Genomic DNA, 21,897 nt, shown 5'->3' on the forward strand with positions numbered 1-21,897 from the left:
TACAGGTAGTCACTGTGCTGTTTGGTGACATGGTGTGTACCACACTCAACATGGACCAGAGGAAGCAAAGGAAAGAGTTGTCTCAGGAGATTAGAAAGAAAATTATAGACAAGCATGTTAAAGGTAAAGGCTATAAGACCATCTCCAAGCAGCTTGATGTTCCTGTGACTACAGTTGCACATATTATTCAGAAATTTAAGATCCATGGGACTGTAGCCAACCTCCCTGGACGTGGCCGCAGGAGGAAAATTGATGACAAATCAAAGAGACAGATAATAAGAATGGTAACAAAAGAGCCCAGAAAAACTTCTAAAGAGATTAAAGGTGAACTTCAAGCTCAAGGAACATCAGTGTCAGATCACACCATCCGTCGTTGTTTGAGCCAAAGTGGACTTAATGGGAGACGACCAAGGAGGACACCATTGTTGAAAACAAATCATAAAAAAGCCAGACTGGAATTTGCCAAACTACATGTTGACAAGCCACAAAGCTTCTGGGAGAATGTCCTATGGACAGATGAGACAAAAATGGAACTTTTTGCCAAGGCACACCAGCTCTATGTTCACAGACCGAAAAATGAAGCATATCAAGAAAAGAACACTGTCCCTACTGTGAAACATGGAGGAGGCTCTGTTATGTTCTGGGGCTGCTTTGCTGCATCTGGCACAGGGTGTCTTGAATCTGTGCAGGGTACAATGACATCTCAAGACTATCAAGGGATTCTAGAGAGAAATGTGCTGGCCAGTGTCAGAAAGCTTGGTCTCAGTCGCAGGTCATGGGTCTTGTAACAGGACAATGACCCAAAACACACAGCTAAAAACACCCAAGAATGGCTAAGAGGAAAACATTGGACTATTCTAAAGAGGCCTTCTATGAGCCCTGACCTAAATCCTATTGAACATCTTTGGAAGGAGCTGAAACATGCCGTCTGGAAAAGGCACCCTTCAAACCTGAGACAACTGGAGCAGTTTGCTCATGAGGAGTGGACCAAAATACCTGCTGAGAGGTGCAGAAGTCTCATTGACAGTTACAGGAATCGTTTGATTGCAGTGATTGCCTCAAAAGGTTGTGCAACAAAATATTAAGTTAAGGGTACCATCATTTTTGTCCAAGCCTGTTTCATGAGTTTATTTTCTTAAATAATTCTGTTGAAGCATGGTTGAAAAGCAATGTCTGACTTTATTGGTTAAATTTCATAGAATTTTTATTTATTATTACTTTTGCCAGATTCAAGTTATTTCTGTGACCATTGTGAGTTTTTCTTTCATTAACCAAAGGGTACCAACAATTTTGTCCACGTGTGTATGTAGGCAATTTTAACTGTGTTTTTGTTGGCTCCGGAGGCCGTGCTGTGGCTGTAACACGCCGTTGATGCTGTGTTTGAAATCACTTACAAATATACTATACTGCATAACCAGCATGTACTGCATACTGCCTACAACATTAACCATTAGGCATGCCATTACCTGTACTTCTTATGTGAAAATGTTTCCTTTTTTTATTACACCACATGTTTGATATATTGCACAGGTTTAGCTTCTCTTCTGTTTGCAGGTAAGATGGAAGATGTGTGGCCAGAATACCCAGCAGCCACTGCTCTCCTGTCCGACAGCCTGTTGGTGGTGCAGAACTATTCGGCAGCTCGATGTGAGCTGTGGAAGGAAAATGGCCTGTATGCCTATGCCTGGCTCAACTGAGCACAGACTGACAGCAGCGTTCACTCAGTTATTCATCACAAGACTTTACTAAAATCACTGCTTTGTTACACCCAGGTGATCTCATGTAGCCACACATGCCTTCAGACTTTTTTGTTACGAACTATTAACAACGGCCTTATAAATATCTCACATTAGCTTCCAGGGTTAGTTCAACAAAACGCCCAAATCTCCATCTTCTCACTTAAACTCTAGTGGATCCAAGTGAATGTAATTTCTTTTTAAAAATGACTTAAAAAAACAGAAATGTGATCCAGATGTTGTGGGTAATCCACAATAAGCTAAAACATGTTTCTGAACCCATTTGAGGCGAAAAATATTCAACTAAGTAGAGAATCATGGTTTTTAGTAGGTTGGTGCTGTTTTACTCTTTGTTTTCATTTATTTCGGCCTCCATTTTCACTGTGTAGAAAGCAGTGTGATGCCCACTTCCTGTTCACAAACTTTGTGGGGGCATTAAAATATGTCTCTGAAAACATTTTGGAAAGAAATAGGCAGTGCAGTCACATAATCTTGATTATATATTATATTCAGTTAGCTCTGCCTGCTTTTATTATTTGATTGGATTTCGGTTGGAGTTTTGGAGACAATGAGAGGGAGGGGTCTTTCTCTTGATCAGCTGCTGAGTCTTTGTTGCGGCTGCAGGGTTGGCAGTGGTTGGCGGCCAAAAATGCAGAAGTACAGCCTGTTGTTTGAGCAACAGCCCCAACAGCCAGAGAAACTCCACCAAATGATGTAAGTTATGTCATATGGTGCCAGGGGGAAAGGAGATGAAGGGATGTTTACCACAATCCATCCACAGGGGTGTCCACAAAATATGGGGGCAAGATAAGATTATGTGAAAATACTTGGGGGGCCAGCTGCGTCTTACTTCACATGGCTCATTAAAAAATCACATAAAAGGGAGACAAAGACAACTGTTCATCTTTCAGTGAAAAAGTATTCCACTTTCCACTACTCCTAAAAGCACAGTCCTCGCTATTGATTTTATGCATTTTTGATATAATGCTTCTTTGACTTGATATGTCTTTGACTAAACGCATCTTTAAATTAACGTGTCTTTGACTTTAAGTGTCTTTGGCTTTGATTTAATGTGTCTTTGAATTAACACTTCTTTGACTTAACGTGTCTTTGACTTTACGTGTCTGACTTAGCATGTCTTTGACTTAACGTGTCTTTGAATTTACACGTCTTTGACTTTAGGTGTCTTCGACTTTACGTTACTTTGACTTCACACTTTTTTGACTTAACACTTCTTTGACTTTACTTGTATTTGATTTTACGTATATTTGACTCCACACTACTTTGACTTTGTGCATCATTTACCTTACGCTTCTTTGACGTTACATGTCTTTGACTTTATGCTTCTTATTCTGCTTCCTAATAGGAAGTGCCTGCTGTTCTGTCACCCTTGAATTGCTTGGTTAGATCTGTTTCTGAAATTTCATTTGTCCCAGTTGCATAGTTCCTCAGTTTTCTGCATTATTCCTGCCATCGTGAGATGAACAGAAAAAAATTCAAAGTGATCTTACTTGAGGAACCAATACCTTGTGAAGGGCCATGATTGGCCCCTGGGCTGGACTTTGGGTATGCCCGATCTGGTTGAAAATCAGCCCTTTACACAGTCTATTTGTCTCCATCCCCCCAGAGGTGAGAGAAGATTGTTTTTGTTTTTTTTTTTGTAATTTGGGTGAACTGAGGCTTTAACAAGCCGGCGGCCTGGCTGCACAGCGCTGAAGTGCACATCAAACTGGGAGTGGTTTCAGAGTGATGGAGCTTGAAGGAAGTATGTAGACCAAAGAGACTGACAGAGAACTGAACAATCAGATAGAACGGGAATCTGTGAAGGGAGGAAGAATGGAGTTATTTTTATGTCGCGTCAGTGTGAAGTGTGAGTAATGACGCTGTGTTTGTTACATTACAGTTTTTGATTTGAATGTCAAAAGAAATCTTTCCTGTTTCCTGCGAAATACAGCTGACGTGGATTTCTAAATTCAGGGCAATGACTAAAATGAGAAGGGAGTGTGAGAAAAACTGTTTTGTTTTTTTTTTTTAAATCTGTGTTAACCTTTGTGTTGTTTTAATCTGTGAATATGTCAGTGAGTCACTTTGTTTAAAGAACTTGTGAAGTCCTGCTGTTTGCACTGAATCATAACCTTGATGCTCAGCCACTAAGTCTTCACACTTTCCTGTGAACATTTATTACATGAATATTTGATTTCCGTCTTGACTGTTGTTGGTTGAAGCGATTTGATGTTTTTGTTCTGGTTTAATTCCATATGTTCAGTGAGTCAGCTCAGCTAACTGAGTTTAAATGCATCTGCACTGCATCTTAACTGAATCTAAATCACAGTCACTTTCACTGTGTGTTTGTTTGTAACCGCTCATTAGTTTTAAGCTTTGCAAACAGTACTTTTGCTCATCTTGTGCCGCAGCATCCTGCTCTGCTGTGTGTTGAAGCAACAGTGACATTTTGTTACTCTTTATACTCAATAAATTGACATCACATGAATGAAGACTGTGTCTTGGAGTAAAATTATGTTTTAATTGTTGATATCATTTTGGATCCAGTTTTTAATTAAGTAAGCAACTATTTTTTTAAGATTATTATTTATTGGCTAATTATTGGCCCTTATTATTTATAGTGCAGCACAAGCAAAAAAGAGGGAGAGAGACACAAGCCTCTGAATATGGGGTTCCCACTTCACCAGGAGAGAGAACCGGATTTGTTCATTTCTGTTAACATTTGAAGTTTTTGTAGAAGCAAAGACATGATAGCAGAGTAAGTGTCCTAAAATGCTAAAACTGCACCAATATGGCAACACCATTTTAGGACATTTCTAGTATTTCAAGACATTACTAGGATATTTCTAGTATTATGACATTTCTTGTATTTTAGGATATATCTAGCATGTAAGGATGTTTTGAGGATTTTACTTGCACATTTCAAGTATTATAGGATATTTCTAGTATTTAAGGATTTTTCAAGGAGTCTATGATGTTTGGGGAATATTTCGAGCATTTTAGGACATTTCTATGATTTTTTTGTTTATATTCTTATACTTTTTATTAATTGCTTGCTAATTTTGGGGTCGTTTCCTTTTATGATGTTCATTTGAAAGAAAACCAGTCAATTTGTTCGGGTTTTAAAGAGTTGAATAAAACTCTGAAGAACATAAAACGTTAAAGTGGTTTTGGAGTTTTGTTTCGCCTCTATGCAGCAGCGTATGTGTCCAGTAGATGGCGGCAGAGGAGAGCTTGCTGTTCCTCCGTGTGTCTCTGGTCGGCTTCTCTGTTCCTTTAAGGCCGGGTCCTCTGCTCTCTCTCGGCGAACTGACTGGTGCCACGCTGCGGCGCCTGCTCAGTGCGTCTCCGCCGCCGCTTGCTCGGATCCTGGACCAGGAGAGTCTCCGTCCCTACGTCTCCTGCACTCTGTGTCTGTGTGTCTGTGTGTGTGTGTGTGTGAGTGTGTGTGTGTGTGTGTGTGTGTGCGTGTGTGTGTGTGTGTGCGTGAGTGTGTGTATATGTGCTGCCTGATGATAACCTATGGATTGACGGAGGGAGCCTATTGTTGTCAGCCTGATGGTTTATTCTGCTGGAGCTGCACTTTCACCGGAGAATGCCCAGAGGAGTCGGAGCCGTGTTCCTGCACGGATAGCGCAAAAATACATCCGAGAAACACGGTAATCATACTCTTATTTATTCCCATTCTTAAACCCACTTCTCCTGCTTTTGTTTATTGTTTTCGTTAGAATAAAGCATCTCGCGTGAGGCTGTGGCGCCGTCTCAAATCACGGCACCGCGGCTCATCCCACCAGAGACTGATGGTTTGTTTACCATCAGAAAAGCACACTTTGAGGTGTCAATAAGCTCCGAATCTCAGTGAAACGTGTGTGTGCCATCAGCAGAGTGAATGAGCATCCTGCAGCCGTCACATCAGGCTGCATATCCCTGTGATGGAGCAGCGAAGGCAGCAGCAGCAGCTCCTCTCGGGCCTGCAGCTGCAGCTGCTGCTGCTCAAACACACTGAAGTTGTTTGAACACTATTTCTAACTAAAAACGGATTTACAGCAGCAGGGCTGAGCTGAGAACAAAAACTGCTGCTGCTGCTGCAAGGAGCTCAGCTGTAAAAAAAATAATAATAAAATAATAATAATAATAATAATAATAATAATAAGAAGAAGAAGAATCTGAAATAATTTCTAAAAGTTAGCAGAAAGCTGATACTTAAAAGTTTTCTGCAAATGGTATAAACAAACGCTTTGAAGCCTGAGTAAATTGATTTCTTAAAAAAGGCAATGAGCAACCAAAGAAATTACCCCCAAATTAGCAGAAGATTATTACAAGAGTACAAGAAAGTATCTGAAAATGAGTGAAACAAAAATTAAACATAAACAAACAAACAAAAAATGAAAAAGGTAAAAGTAACGAAAAAAACTAACAAAAACCCCCATAAAAACCCCATAAAAATAAATCGAAAGTATAAACAAACAAACAATAAACAAAACAAAAAAACAAAAACAAGGCAAACTATACTTAGAAAAATTGTATATATGTAATTGTGATAAATAAATACATAGTTTTTCCCTAGATTTTTTCCCTATTGAGGATGATAACAATTAATCGATTATCAGTTAATTGGTCGTTAGGAATTTAATGGAACATGTGAAATTTAATGGCTTAATTGATAGGCTAAATGTTATCAAAATATATGCAATATGTTACTGTGAGCTTTGATTGAGAAAAAAAAACAATTGGTTTTGTTTGATTTTTTTTTTTTCAAATCATGATTAATAGATTAATCGATTAAGAAAAGGGCTAACAATTTGCAGCCCTATTTCCTATACATTTTCCCTAGCTAAAAAAAAAATCTTAATCCGCTAATTTCTTGAAATTTGTTAAACATTTCTTTACCATGTTGCTTATTGCCTTTCTTCCATTGTTTTTGAAAGAAATCACACATATTTGCTCAAGGTTCAAAGGTTTAAGTAGTTGTCAAAGGCATCTGAAAGCAGCACAAGAAAAGTGATGTAATTTCAGGTTTGGAAGGGTTAAGATAATAAGGGCTCCAGTCAGTTTTCTCATAAATTTTAGGTATAATTTATCTTAAAAAAGAAAACAGTGGACAAAAGTGTTAAAAAAAGTGTTTTGATTTCATAAATTAAGCATAATTAAAAATACAGGATTGTTTTACTGTAATTGTACTGTGTATTTCTCGAAAATGCAGGTTCTAACAAATGATTCATCATCAATAATTATCATAGAAAAAAAACAATATTCAGTTGATTTTTGCAGAAGACCATGAAAGTCAATTATCAAGAACCAGATAACCGTGTCTCTGCCAGTTGACCTATTTAATAATCAACTAAGTTTTTTTAGGTATAAAGATAATATTAATCATGTTGTCATTGTGGTTAAATGCTGCACATACCAGCCCCGTGTTTTGGATTCTGGTGGTGTGGAGCAAAGATTGTGCCCTGAAGTCTTTCCAACTCAAGCTTTAATTCATTTCAGTCACTCAGACAAGTCTTAAGGCCTTCTAAGTGTATGTATTATTAATCTTCTAGATCTGTGAATGGGGTTCACCATACCAGTGAGACAGCAGAAATCTGTCATTTTACTGAACAGGTCAAATCTGCTCAAGTACATGACAGTCAAGTATCTCAACCCAACGAGTCCAAGTCTGGGGCAACTTAACTTAGTGTCGTTTTGTTAGCGTGTCTAACCATGTTTTCTTCTGAAAGTCTCGTTCTGAAATCTTATGATTTGGGTTGTTGTTGAAAAACAAAAACAAACAGACATGATCAAATGAAAGGTGAGGGAAAAAAAATCTGGATTTCTCTGTCAGGATCCTTTCCATAATGTTGCCAGACACTCATAACAATCTGAGTCTGTCAGTGGAAAAAAAAAACACTTTAAGCAGGCATACATTATCGATGCAATATATCACATTGCAGCCTGTTTGTATCTGCAGGCTGCAGCATGTATGATAGGGGTAACGATTAAATGCATCACAATTCTCTTATTAAAAGAGAAGGTCTTGATGCAGAAAATTCAATAATTGGAAATTGAAAACGCAACATTGTGTTTGCCTGTAATATTTTTGCGAGATGGGGCTGTGCATTTTTTACAGCTGAACCAATTGGATTGTGAAATGTAACAAACATAAAAATGTACGTCATGTTTGAGGCTACTGCTTGACTTTTGATGTGGATGGCTGAGCGTAAGCAAATGCAGATCGATACAGTCTGACCGGTATCCTCTGGCTTAAAAGCTGGAGTATGGAAGCATTTTGGCTTCTCTGAAGTTGAAGGTTTAAGGGACCTGGGCAAGAGTCACACTGGATGCAAGAAAAATAATCTGTTTATTTGATTATGGATCATTATAAATATGGTATGTTAGTAAAAAGTCACACAGTGATAAAAAAAAACGCATCAAAATCAAAAAATGTTCCGAAATCAAAAAGATACATCGATAATCGTGAAGTGCATCGTAGCCCTCTGAATAGTAAGTGCATCATGAGGTGTTGAGAGACTCTTGCCTCTATCAGTAAGTACTTGACCAATTTAGAAAAAAGTGTTGTTCCCATCAGTCAGGCTTGGGCGGTATGTAATATTTCATACCTTCATAACTTCCTGAGATTTCACCAGGGTAAACAGTGCAATAATAATAATAATAATAATGACAATAACAATAATAATAATAATAATAATAATAATAATAATAATAATAATAATAATAATAATAAACAATAATAATAACAACAACAACAACAATAATAATAATTAATAATAATAATAATGTTATAAAGTAAATAAAGTTTATTTATATCGCACTTATTAAAAAACGTTACAAAGTGCTGTTCACTTAAAAATCACAAAAAACACAGAAAAAAACATTAGAAAAAAAGAAATACAGTACAGAAGAAAATGTAGAATCATATCAATCGTATCAATAAATAAATGCTTATGCATCCACACTATTGTTATCCAAATCTTTATTCTTATTTCATCTTCCGTACATTTTTCGCTGGCTAACTAGTTCTGCATACTTTGTGCTATTTAAACCCTTCAAATATCAGAACGTTCAGCTCGTTCAGGACATTATTGCTATGACTTTTCTCATTTCTACTCTTTATACTTTTTAAGATATTAAGCTTTTTTAAAAAACTTTTCCCATTTAAATGAATGGGGAAATATTTCAAATTCTCTTTAACCCACTCCACTTTCAAAGTCCACTTCTTCCGCAGACTTTCAGCTAGAGACTCCATTTAACCGTTTAATGGATCACAAGGCCTTCAACTCTTCTGGTATGATTCAGCTCTTTTGTATCTTCTATGGTTTTTGAGTTTTGGCGATTTAAGTTTTATGCTCTTTTCAGACGATTTCTGCGTTTATAATGGAGCCCTTGTGGCCCCTCAAGTGTAGTGGGCCCTTATTTGGCCCTTGTGGCCAATTAAAGTTGCCAGTTAGCTATTAATGGTCCACGAGGGTCCACAAGTGTGTCTCTCTGTCTGTCTCTCTGTCTCGCTCTGTCTCGTCTCACTGTTTGTCTCAGTCTCTCACTGTGTGTATCTCTGTCTGTCCCTCTCTCTCTGCATCTCTTTGTCTGTCTGTCTCTCTGTGGCTTTTTATCTGTCTCTCTCTGCATCTCTTTGTCAGTCTTTCTATGTGTCCCTCTGTCTGTATGTCTCTCTTTTTCTCTGTCTGTCTCTGTCTTTCTATCTGTCTGTCTTTCTACCTTTCTCTCTCTCTTCATCTCTTAGTCTGTCTTTCTGTGTCTCTCTGTCTTTCTTACTCTGTTTCTGTCTCTCTCTTTGTATCTATCTTTCTGCCTGTCTCTGTCTTTCTCTCTGTCTGTTTCTCTCTCTCTTTGTCTTGGCCGTTTTGTCTGCCTCTGTCTTTCTATCTGTCTGTCTTTCTATCTTTCTCTCTCTCTTCATCTCTTTGTCTGTCTTTCTGTGTCTCTCTCTTTTTCTTACTCTCTGTGTCTGTCTCTCTTTCTGTCTGTCTTTTTGTCTGTCTCTGTCTTTCTATCTGTCTTTCTACCTGTCTTCATCTTTGTCTGTCTTTCTGTGTCTCTGTCTCTGTTACTCACTGTGTCTGTCTCTCTTTCTATCTGTCTGACTGTCTCTGTCTTTCTCACTGTTTGTTTCTCTCTCTATGTCTTTCTATCTGTCTGTCTTTCTACCTGTCTCTCTCTCTTTCTTTCTACTTGTCTGTCTTTTTCTCTCTGTGTGTCTGTCTTTGTTTCACTCTCTTTCACTCTCTCTGTGTCTCTCTGAAGTAGTTCTACAACAGCTATTACTACCACTAGTGTTACTACTACCATTACTGCTAACACTGGCAGTTTTGTGCTGCTTCTTATACTATTCTTATACTTCTCTTATACTTCTTATACTATTACCACACTATAATTGCTACTGTAAATACATCTTCTTCTATGACTGCTATTACTGCTTCTTATACTATTACTACCCCTTGTAGTAATAGGTGTACTGCTATTTCATTTACTTCAATGACTACAACTACTGCTGCTATTAATACTACTAGTAATACATTTTTTTGCTAAACTGCTACTTCTGCATACTTTGAGCTACAGAAACCATCCAAATGTCAAAATGTTGTGCTGTTCAAGGGCAGTTATGCCTATCTTTATTTTGTACAGTTTATGCTTCAAAATATTTAAAAAAAAAACCTTTTCAGTTGACATCAAGTTATTTCTTTGACACTCTCCCAGTTCAACTCGTAGCTTCTTCAGTTTAAAGCAATTCAGCCTTAATTTTTGCCAGTTTTTCAGATATTTTTTTTGGTGCCATTTTTAGTATATTTCTTCATTTCAGCTATATATTTCTGCATTTTCAGCTATAAATTTTTACAATTTCAGTTATGTATTTCTGCATTTTCAGCTATGTATTTCTGCATTTTCAGCTATATATATTTATGAATTTCCAGTAATATATTTCTACATGTTCAGCAATATATTTCTACCTTTTCAGCAATACTTTTCTGCATTTCCAGCCGTGGTTTAAACCAATTTCAGCTCTAACCATCCACATGCATGTCCTGCAGAAAATGCATTTTCGAGTTCTTATTTCACCTTCTGTACATTTTTCGCTGGCTAACTAGTTCTGCATACTTTGTGCTATTTCAACCATTCAACTATCAGAATGTTCAGCTCGTTCAGGACATTATTGCTATGACTTTTCTCATTTCTACTCTTTATAATTTTTTGAATATTAAGCTTTTTTAAAAACTTTTTTTCCCCATCTATATGAATGGGAAAATTTTCAAATATTCTTTAACCCACTCCACTTTCAAAGTCTACTGCTTCCGCAGACTTTCAGCTAGAGACTCCATTTAACCGTTTAACGGACCACAAGGCCTTCAACTCTTCTGGTATGATTCTGCTCTTTTGTATCTTTTACGTTTTTTGAGTTTTGGCGATTTAAGTTTTATGCTCTTTTCAGACGATTTCTGCGTTTATAATGGAGTCAAATGCAGACGGAATGTTGAGGTCAGAGCACGTGACATCACTAATGAGGTCCTGCACTCTGGATATCTCTGTCTCTGCTCGTTCACAAAAATTTCTCAAACAAAGTCTTTTCCTGCCCACAGTTTAAGGTCTTCATACACAATTTGTACATCCGAACGTTGGAAAACTGGTGGTGGTTAATGCAGGTTTGAAAGCTAACAACCCAACACAGCTGGCTTAGTGCACCTACAAAGGAAGGGAGACCCAAAAAATTCCCCATTTACTCCAATACAAACTGAGATGAGAAATTTCTGGAAATTTGCTGCTGCAAGATTTTTCTTATGCAAGGATTTGGGATGTGTAGCAGATATTTTTTCAGGCAAATTTTGTATTTCTGCGTGCAAGAAATTTTGACTATTTGGTGAAAGGTATGGCTGTAAAATAGAGGAGTTTGACAGGGACATTTCCATCAAATTCAGCTACCTCCTTTGAGCTGACCTGAGAGGAGAGGGGAGAGGAGGGGTGCACCTGGGCCAATAATTGCCATAGCAGCGGGCACTTACACACACACACAGAGTGCCATCCTGGAGTGTGTGTAACTTTTCCAATACAAAGATGCTATTATTGGTGCCAGGTCTACTTGTCCACTAGCAATTAATGGTTAACTGACCCTTTATATTGCCATCATGTGGCCCCTCAGGTGGAGGGAGCCCTTATTAAGCCCTTTCTCTCTCTCTTCATCTCTATGTCTGTCTTTCTGTGCCTCTCTGTCTTTCTTACTCTCTGTGTCTGTCTCTCTCTCTGTCTCTTTCTGCCTGTCTCTGTCTGTTTCTCTCTGTCTTTCTCTGTCATTTTGTTTGTCTCTGTCTTTCTACCTGTCTGTCTTTCTATCTTTCTCTCTCTTTCCATCTCTTTGTCTGTCTTTCTGTTTGTCTCTCTCTCTCTCTCTTTCTTACTCTGTGTCTCTCTCTCTCTGTCTTTCTGCCTTTTTCTGTTTTTCTCTCTCCCTGTTTGTCTTTTTGTCTGTCTCTGTCTTTCTATCCGTCTGTCTTTCTACCTCTCTCTCTCCACATCTATTTGTCTGTCTCTCTGTGTCTCTCTGTCTTTCTTACTCTCTGTGTTTGTCTCTCTGTCTTTCTCTCTCTCTGTTTCTCTCTCTCTGTATGTCTTTTTGTCTGTCTGTCTTTCTATCTGTCTATCTGCCTTTCTCTCTGTCTTCATCTCTTTGTCTGTCTTTCTGTGTCTCTCTTACTCTGTCTCTGTCTTTCTGCCTCTCTCTATCTTTCTCTCTCTCTCTGTCTGTCTTTTTGTCTGTCTGTCTTTCTATATATCTATCTACTATTCTCTCTCTTCATCTCTTTATCTGTCTTTCTGTGTCTCTGTCTTTCTTACTCTGTGTCTGTCTTTCTTACTCTGTCTGTCGCTGTCTTTCTCTCTGATTCTCTCTCTGTCTCTCTCTCTCTGTTTTTCTATCTGTCTGTCTTTCTTTCTCTCTCTTCATCTCTGTCTGTCTTTCTGTGTCTCTCTCACAAATTTGCTGCTGCAAGCTTTTTCTTACGCAAGGATTTGGGATATGTAGCAGATATTTTTTCAGGCAAATTTGGTATTTCTGCGTTCGTTACGACCTCCTTTCGTTTCCTGTTGTAATATTTTGACTATTTGTTGAAAGGTGTGGCTGTAAAATGGAGGGGTTTGACAGGGACATTTCCATCAAATTCAACTGCCTCCTTCGAGCTGACCTGACAGGAGAGGGGAGAGGAGGGGTGCACCTGGGCCATTAATTACCATAGCAACGGGCACTTACACACACACAGAGTCCCATTCTGGTGTGTGCGTGACTTTTCCAATACAACAATGCAGTTTAGTGATGCCTGGTCCACTTGTCCACTAGTATTTAATTGTTTTTTATATTCCTATCATGTGGCCCCTCAGGTGGAGGGGACCCTTAATTAGCCCTTCCAGCCAATGGAAGATGCCAGTTAATAATTATTGGTTCACCTGTGGTCCCTCCGGAGTAGGGCGGACAAGTGGGCCATTGATTGGCACTTGTGGCCCCTCAGGTGGACGGGGCCCTTAATTGGCCCTTATGGACAATGAAAGTTGCCAGTTAGGAATTAATGGTCCACTTGGGAAGGGCCACAAGTAAGCCATTGATTGGCCTTTGTGGCCCCTCACGTGGATGGGCCCCTTAATTGGCCCTTGTGGCCTCTTAGGTGTCTTTGTCTTTGTCTTTGTCTGTTTCGCTGTTCTGCCTCATGTACTGCTCCTTGTAGTGATCGAAGTACTGCTGTCTTCTCTACTTCCAGAACTACAACTACTACTACGTCTAACGCTCATGCTACTGATACGACTAGTACTATTTCTCGCGTACTTTGTGGTCAACTGCTACCACTGCCTACTTTTAAGTCACAGAAACCATTTTAATGTCAAAATATTATGCTCTTCAAGGACATTTATGCCTCACATTTTATTTTCTACATTTTATGCCTAAAATATAAAACATTGATTATTTTATCTTTTCAGTTGACCTCAACCTCTTCCTTTGGCACTTTTGCAGTTCAACTTGTAGCTTCTTCACTTCATTTCTGCCAGTTTTTCAGATATTTCTGTCAATTTGTAATACATCTATACATTTTCAGCAATAAATTTATGCATTTTCAGCAATAAATCGATGCATTTTCAAACATGCTCTCAAACTGATTTCAGCTATTAGCATCCACATGCATGTTCCGTAGAAAATGCATTTTCTAGTTAGGGTGCCTGCACTGCGTAGCAGTGCCAGTAACCTATTACTTTTTGGCGCAACACATACCCCGAGCACACACATGCGTTAGTACTCACTAAACGCGTATACTAGTACCCCCAGACTGTCCCACTGCAGACATTGCTATCTGTTATTCGTCATACTTATTTTTATTAGGGTGCCTGCGCTGCATAGCAGTGCAAGGAACCTATTACTATTCGTCTCAACACATATGTCCTGCTGCTTTGCTGCGGGACATACCAAACATACATCAAAACGTGCGGCTTGATTGGGAATTGATTGCTATGACTTTATGTGGAGATTCACCAAGCGGTTTTCCTGAAAATCCCCAAAAACTGCAGAAAATTTTCCCATTCAAATGAATGGAGAGCCTCGAGAAATCGACGTAAAAAGAGCTCAAGTTCATGACTCTTTAAGGCTATGGAACATCGCCATACTTTCATGTAGAGAAATGATTCAAACGTTCAAACGGTTCACCAGGTTGTGGCCTGTGTTCATGTCAATGGAAATTTTGATAACTTATACATTTTTTCCGAATTTGCAGTTAACGTATCATGCGATTTTTCAGACGTATATAAATTTTACAATGGTTTCTTATGGGCGGAACTCTCATCAGAGATCAAACTCTGTCGGTAGAGTGTGGAGGAGCTGAAAAGTAATCTAAAAGTTTCCTGAACAAACTGCCACTACTCCCACAGCTCGCAGTGAATATACACAATTTGTACATCACAACGTAGGAAAACTTGTGGTTGTCGAATTCAGTAGGTTTGAAAGCTGACAACCCAACACAGCTGGCTCATGGGGCCTCAGAAGGAAGGGAGAGCCAAAAAATGCCCTTATATTCCAATACAAATTGAGATAAGAAATTTCTGGAAATTGGCTTCTTGAACCTTTTCTTTAAAAAATGATTTGGGATATGTAGCAGATACTTTTCCACACAAAAATGATATGGCTGCATTTGGGAGAACTTAGTTTCTCTTCCTGTTGTAATATTTTGACTATTTAGTGGAAGGTATATCTGTAAAATGAAGGAGTTTGACAGGGGCATTTCCATCAAATTCACCTGCCTCCTTTGAGCTGACCTAAGAGGAGAGTTGAGCCATTAACGGGCCATTAATTACCGTAGCAATGGCAACACACACACACACACACACACACACACACACACACACACACAGTGCCATCCTGGTGTGGCTTTTTCCAATACAAAGATACCATTTAGTGATGTCTGATCCACTTGTCCACTAGAAATTAATGTTTAACTGACCGTTTATATTGCCATCATTGGTCCTTGTGGCCATTAATTGGCCCTTGTAGCCAATTGAAGATGCCACTTAATAATCAAAGGTCCACTTATGGGCCCTCCATTATTTGGCCGTTGTGGCCATCAGGTGGAGAGGGCCCTTAATTGGCCCTTGTGGACAGTTTAAGTTGCCAAGTTAGTAATCAATGGTCCACTTGTGACCCTCAGGTAGAGAGGGCCCTTAATTGGCCGTTGTGGCCAATTGAAGATGCCACTTAATAATCAATGGTCGACTTGTGGCCACTCAGGTGGAGGGGGCCCTGAATTGTGGGCCGTTGTGGCCTATTAAAGATATCACTTACTGATTAATGGCCATTAATTGGCCCTTGGCCTTGTGGCTCTGTTTGAAAGTGTGGCCACTCCCCTCCTCCTTACATACATTAGTGGCCCATCAGCGGCAGCCACCCCTCAAAATTTCTGCCAAAATTTTCTAGCTCGGACTGCTCTTTTGGAATGTCATTTGAACCTATGTGGATGACGATCTTATCAATGCATGGATTGGATTTTACAATGTCTGAAAATTTTTCCACAATGTTCATAATGGTGGCAGCAGGGAATGATAGTGTATAACTCCCCTTTTTTCTCACGTTCCTCATGATTGAGTCTCCGATTATGAGGGTTGATGGCGGAGCTGGCTGATGGATGTGGAGGGGGCATGTAGTCGTTTCTCTGGCCAACCTCCTTTCGCGGAGGAATCAGGTGGAACCTGCTACAGCGGGATGGTTGAGATGACAACGTGGGTGGATTACCTGGACGGGATAGTAGCGGAGGGTGGAGGGTCTCCACAGGCGGACAGGGGTGAAAAGGCTCAGACTGGGACGGACCTCCTGAGCGTCTGTTAACGGCCTCCTGTAGAATCCTACGGCGGTGTATTGCTGTGGAGAAGTGAGCTTTCCGGCCAGCGCTTGCCGCAGCTGGAGGAGGAGCAGGAGCCGGCACTGCAGGGGCATCGTCAAGATGGGCCGGAGCCAAATCCACCAGAGACGTGAAGCAGTTTGAGAGGGTTAAAGGTGATATAGGAGGAACCCTCTCTCGAGCCAAGTCACTCTTACGACCACGGCAGCAGCCTTCATCCAGGACGGCTTTGACATGGAGCTGGAGCCGGGGCCAAGGGCTCATTTCCCATGACAGCCTCCAGATCTTCTGCGGTGATGGTGGTGACCAGTGCCCCTGCATCAAACTTTCGCACATGGGGATGGCCACTCTCCTCCTCCACTGCTGGGCCCACGGGGCAGAGAGTCTCGGTGCTGCCATGCATCGTTAGCCAGGGAAGAGTTGCCGCTGAAGCCAGTACAATCGCTGACACCGGGTATGTAGGTGACCTGGCTTGCAGCTGAGCAACAAGACCACCAGATGGGGATTAGAAAATATGCTTAGCAGTGGCTACAAGGACAAAGCTCTCCAACAGGCAGTCCTTTTTGCGAAGCCCGGATTTTAGACGCTGGATGTGCTCTCTTAATAGTGAGTACTGCTGTTTACACTCCACACATAAAGCCATTGTAGCCGAGATGCAGATAGCAAATATGGGAAAAAAAATGGGAAAACAAAAATAGCAACATTAAGTAATCCCACGATTGATGATGGAACAGTGTTAAAAACAATTGTAAGTAAGGCAATAGGCCCTGAGAATGACTCATAGTCCTCACTGTCCTGTGAGACCATAAAACAAGTTAAAATCCAAGTCTGATGTCCAAAATCCTTTATCTAGTTAAAATATATGGTTACACTGCATACAGTGAGTTTAATAGAAAAAGGAAAACCTTTATATATGATGGCATTGGAAAACACGCCTTCAGATTTCTAAATATCCTGGTATACCGCAGTACCACCCAAACCTAGTCCAGGTTGAAAAATGCTGAAGTTCCAGGTTCCTCCTGATAATGTTAGGTGTTGTTAAGAACATGATGGCTCACACACATATGGTTTTTATCAGATGGTTGAACTTGTGAAAACTCAAAGTATCTTGTGTGCCTGAGCAGCTAAACACTCACCAGAGGTCTGTGTTTTCCCCAACATTAGCAGCTTGAATTCACAGAGGTAAAAGAAAAGTGATGCATTTCCCACTTCCATCATCCCACCTCTGACCATAAACCAAATATCATACTGAAGCCCAAGTCCCACGTCCCCACTGCGATGTCATTTGTAGTTTTAGGGGCATTTACTTTTTGTGTGTGTCCTCAGTACCTGTGAGGAAACTGTGAGTCAGGTAGAGAACAGAGCTAGAGTCCAGTTTCTGTGCCTTCCCCAGTTTGGGCCTCCACCCTTCTTACTGGGATTCCAGCCAGCGCTCCTCTGTGATTTAGTGTGCTGACCACATGCAGCCGCTGCAGATGACAGCTCATATTTAAAGCTTCTGTAAGCTTTAACCTTAACCATCTACATGAACCTCTGCAGCTGATCTGACACACTGCTGGATTTGACTTAGTGCTTTTTTTAACAGTTTTCCACACATTTATGATGCATTAAATCATGGCTTACAGAATTTAACTGCAGAAGTGTCTCAAGTATCTGTGTGAAAATTTAAGATGTCAAGATCCAAATGTCTGAGGTCTTCAGTGACCCATAGGCATACTGACACTGAGGTTTGAAATGCTTGCAACTTAATATGGAAAAATCTCTGAAATACAGGATTGTTAATACCACCATGGGAGTCAAACTCTTAAAGTAAAATTCTACCAGCTGCAAGATAGAGGGTCACTCTGGAATTACAACTGTCTTTACATAAAAAATTGGGATAAAAAAACAGCAGGGATGGAAAGTACGCTTTAAGATTCTTCATACTTACCTCATTAGGGGTGGACAATACTTAATAGATTACTGCTGAATCAGTCAGTTAACAAGAATCAACCAGACTGGCCAAATTTATGAAATAATCACTAATGTCATTCACAATTAAGCTGTTTGTTTGGTCATTTAGATTTCAAGATTTTTAATGATTTGTTGCTACCCTTAATAAACAGAGACCTCTCATATTTGGGATGGTCACAGCCAAAAGACATGTCTTGAGGAGCTGTGAATCTCTGTTTGCCTACGCTGAAACCAAAACAGACTATGTACCTTTCTTATGTAATCTCGATAAAGATATAAGGTATTTCATGGGGTATACAATACATGATGGTGTAAGCATGCAGTGTTAACACCCCAACCCCAAAGGCAAGTGTGGACCTTATTTTCAGCTTTTCAGACTAATGAATTCATAATAGAGACCCATAAAATTTTAAAAAAGTAATATCCTCACATCTGTTTACCTTATTAAATGTACACATTTAACCATACACATTTTGAATTTGACTTTTTCTTATACACAGATACTGATGAGGCTTAATTGCCCTTACAACTCATCTTAAAAACTGACAGAAACAAAATAAAACTCACCCAAACTGTCTTAGTTACTCTTGTTAGTAATCTAGTTAGTAAGTCCACTGCTCCAGCTACCAGCAGCTCTGGTTTGGTCAAAATAAATCCTTATTTCACCAAATTAGATGTGAAAACAAAAAAAATGCAGTGTTTCCTAATGGTCTCTTCCTGCTGGCCGCTGGCTGTTTACAGTCCTGTAACTTCTCCCTCAACCACTAGGTGTTGCTGTGTCTTTCAGCTCAGCTGCCTGTTCCACTAGTAGAGACCGGAGACTGAACTCTGGTGGTGCGTGCTGTGCACTACGTAGAATGAGTTTATGAGAAAGGAGCGCCTGTATTTATGACGATATTGAAAAACTCACCATTGAGCAAGAGACTGTGACATATTGTCCACCTCACAGACCACTGGTAAAAGTGCAGAAGAGGAGACTCACCCCTAATTTCAACCAGATCCGTGTGCGGTCCAGCTCTGCTCCATCACGGCAGGCGGAGCAAATAGATCACACTCTAGTCTATGTGTTAATTTCCACTGGCCCCGCTGCATTGCGGATTGACCCCTGCAGTCCAGATGCTTGCGGATCAGATACGCAAGGCACCTATTTTTGCCGGATTCTGGAGTATTTCACTAAACTACATCAACAAAACGTCACAATAAGCGGATCCAGGCCTGGAGTCATCAGCTCGAAGGTTTTCAGAGGTCACTACTGACAGCACGGATGAGGAGAAATGACGGAGGTGGAAAACCACAAAAATTATTTATGACACCACACATCCTTTTAATAGCGACAACCATAGAAAGGAAATGGCATTGAACAGCTTACTGGGAGTTATGGGAGTAAAAGGAGTAATTACTTCTTCCTCTGTACTGATATAATGCACGTGATTCTGTAATTCCCGCCGGAATTCCTCGGTCTCACCACTCCAGTTTATCTGGCAGTGCTGCGCCGTTCCAAACTCAAACCGTAACTGGTGGGATTTGACGGATGAGGGAGCACGGAGCAAAACCGCAGCGGAGCTGTAATGCAACGCACATGCAAGCGGTGGAAATCTATCTAGCCATGCTAAAACTGCTGCTCACTAAGCAGTTTCAGACAAATGAAAGAAGACCCAAAAATAATACAGAATTATCTCTAGTCCAACTCAGATTTAGATAGATAGATAGATAGATAGACAGATAGACAGATAGATAGATAGATAGACAGATCGATTGTTTATTGTCTCGAGTAAAAACAGAAATTCATCTTTAAAACAGCTCAATGAAGCATTAAAACACAATTGAGAACCAAACCCAGGCACACTGACTAAAACACATTCAACAACAGTTTAAAAAAAAGTGCAGTCTATGTGTTCTTATTAAAGGCAGTTATTGCAGATGGGAAGAAGGATTTTTTGTAAATGTTTTTCCGGGCCATCGGGGTTCTGTAGTGTCTGCCTGATGTAGTATATGATGTGTATATGTATATGTATATGTAGTATGGGGTCCGTCTCTCTTTTAGCTAAAGGGTCTATGGCCTGAAAAACATTAAAGACCCATGGTTTAAATCAGTTTTAAAGCAAAAGTTGCAACCCTAGAAAAGATGATAAGATAAGATAAAATAAGATAATAAGATAAACTTCATCATCCTCACTTCATCTGTGTCACTAACCATCTACCAGACAGGACCTTCATCCTCCACCACACTGAATTATTCATCCAGTTTAACCCACATTCAGACACACGCAGTCTGCAACAAAACAATCAGAATGGCAAAAACTGAGGACAGAATAATGACATGTCTCTGCCTCACCTGCTTCTCTCTTTTTTTGGTATCACTAGATGGGTTTCCATTACAGATTTGCGCAAAACTTTGAATTTCAATTAAACACAGTTGCGAGATGACTGCATTTCCATTGAGTGATGTTATGCGACTTCTCTTGTGGTGATACTATTCCAATAATCATGGTGATGGATGTTCAAAGCATTGACAGGTTTATTTCTATTGCAGCCACTCAATAAAGCCAATCTAATATTGCCGTAATTTCTTTTTCTTGTATAAGAGAATGTCGGTCTCTTCCTCCGTCCATACATACTGCGCTATATTTTGTAGAAAGTTCTGGACTTTGTTGTACTTCTTCTTCTTTGGTTTTAGTGATGGTTGGCATCTATAAAGTTGCATTACCGCCACTCGGTGTTGCATGTCATTTGATCAATGAAAGCGAAAAAGGTTTTTTATTGCAGTTTTGCAAAATATGGCTTTTTTGAATCACCTGAAACTTAATGGAAACCCGCCTACTGTTATTGGCTACAATTCAGCACAATCTGACATGCTGTAAAAAACTGATATTGTACAGTGTGACTCAGATTGCGACTGAGATTATTGTTATTAGTACGGTCTTTAGGCACTCAGCTAAATTGCTCAAACGATCAACAATTCCTGATGTTTGAGAAGAAGCATCTTAGTGTTGCTACATAAAGTTTAGGGTATTTATTTTATTTTTTATTTATTTTATTGCACGTAAAACATAGTTTAATAACAATAAACACAATTTATGCAGTACATAATGATGAGAAAGTAAAAACAATAACTGCATACAGAAATGTGCAGGAGGAGCCAACAAAAACCCAAAGGGGAGTGGCCCTTCTTATATGAAACAGTTAAAGTAGACAGAGATGTACAAACAAATAAAGAGAGAAAAGGAAGAAAACTAAAATGAAGAACGAGAAAGTGAAAAAAGAATGATAGTGATTAATTATGGCAGAGAATTATATTGATGGTGCATTGCTTAATTTGTCTAACAAAAAATGTATGCGTTGTTTTTTAATGGATTTATTCTGGTGGAGTTTATAAAACAACTTGGTAAATTGTTCCAACAATGAGGTCCTTGGAATCTATGGAAAGGGTATTTGTGTATTGGTTAAAATTTAAGTTATCAACTGCTGTACTTTCACTCCTTTAGTTAACAGTCTACGCAATTAGAAATGAACCCATCACTTGTCCTTGGTGCAGCCCTCACACCCTGCTGTCTGCTGGTGCGGCTGCAAATCCTTTGTTCTTTTTTTCCTGCTTTGGGAACAACAGACTTTCATTGCATCCTGCTTTGGCGATATTCCTAATCCAAATGGTTTGCATGCCCTGTTGCATGTCCAGATTACCACTGCGGGTCCTGCCCTTGGTGTTGATCTGTACAGAGAAAGTCGATAAAGTGGGATTAAAACCCTCACTGTTTTGTTTGGAGATGATTTAGCAGCAACCCTCCGGCTCCTGGCTGGGATTCTCTGCATTGTTTTAAAAGACACAAGACTGG

This window comes from Plectropomus leopardus, chromosome 1 (assembly GCF_008729295.1).
Source record: "Plectropomus leopardus isolate mb chromosome 1, YSFRI_Pleo_2.0, whole genome shotgun sequence".
Lineage (NCBI taxonomy): Eukaryota > Metazoa > Chordata > Actinopteri > Perciformes > Serranidae > Plectropomus > Plectropomus leopardus.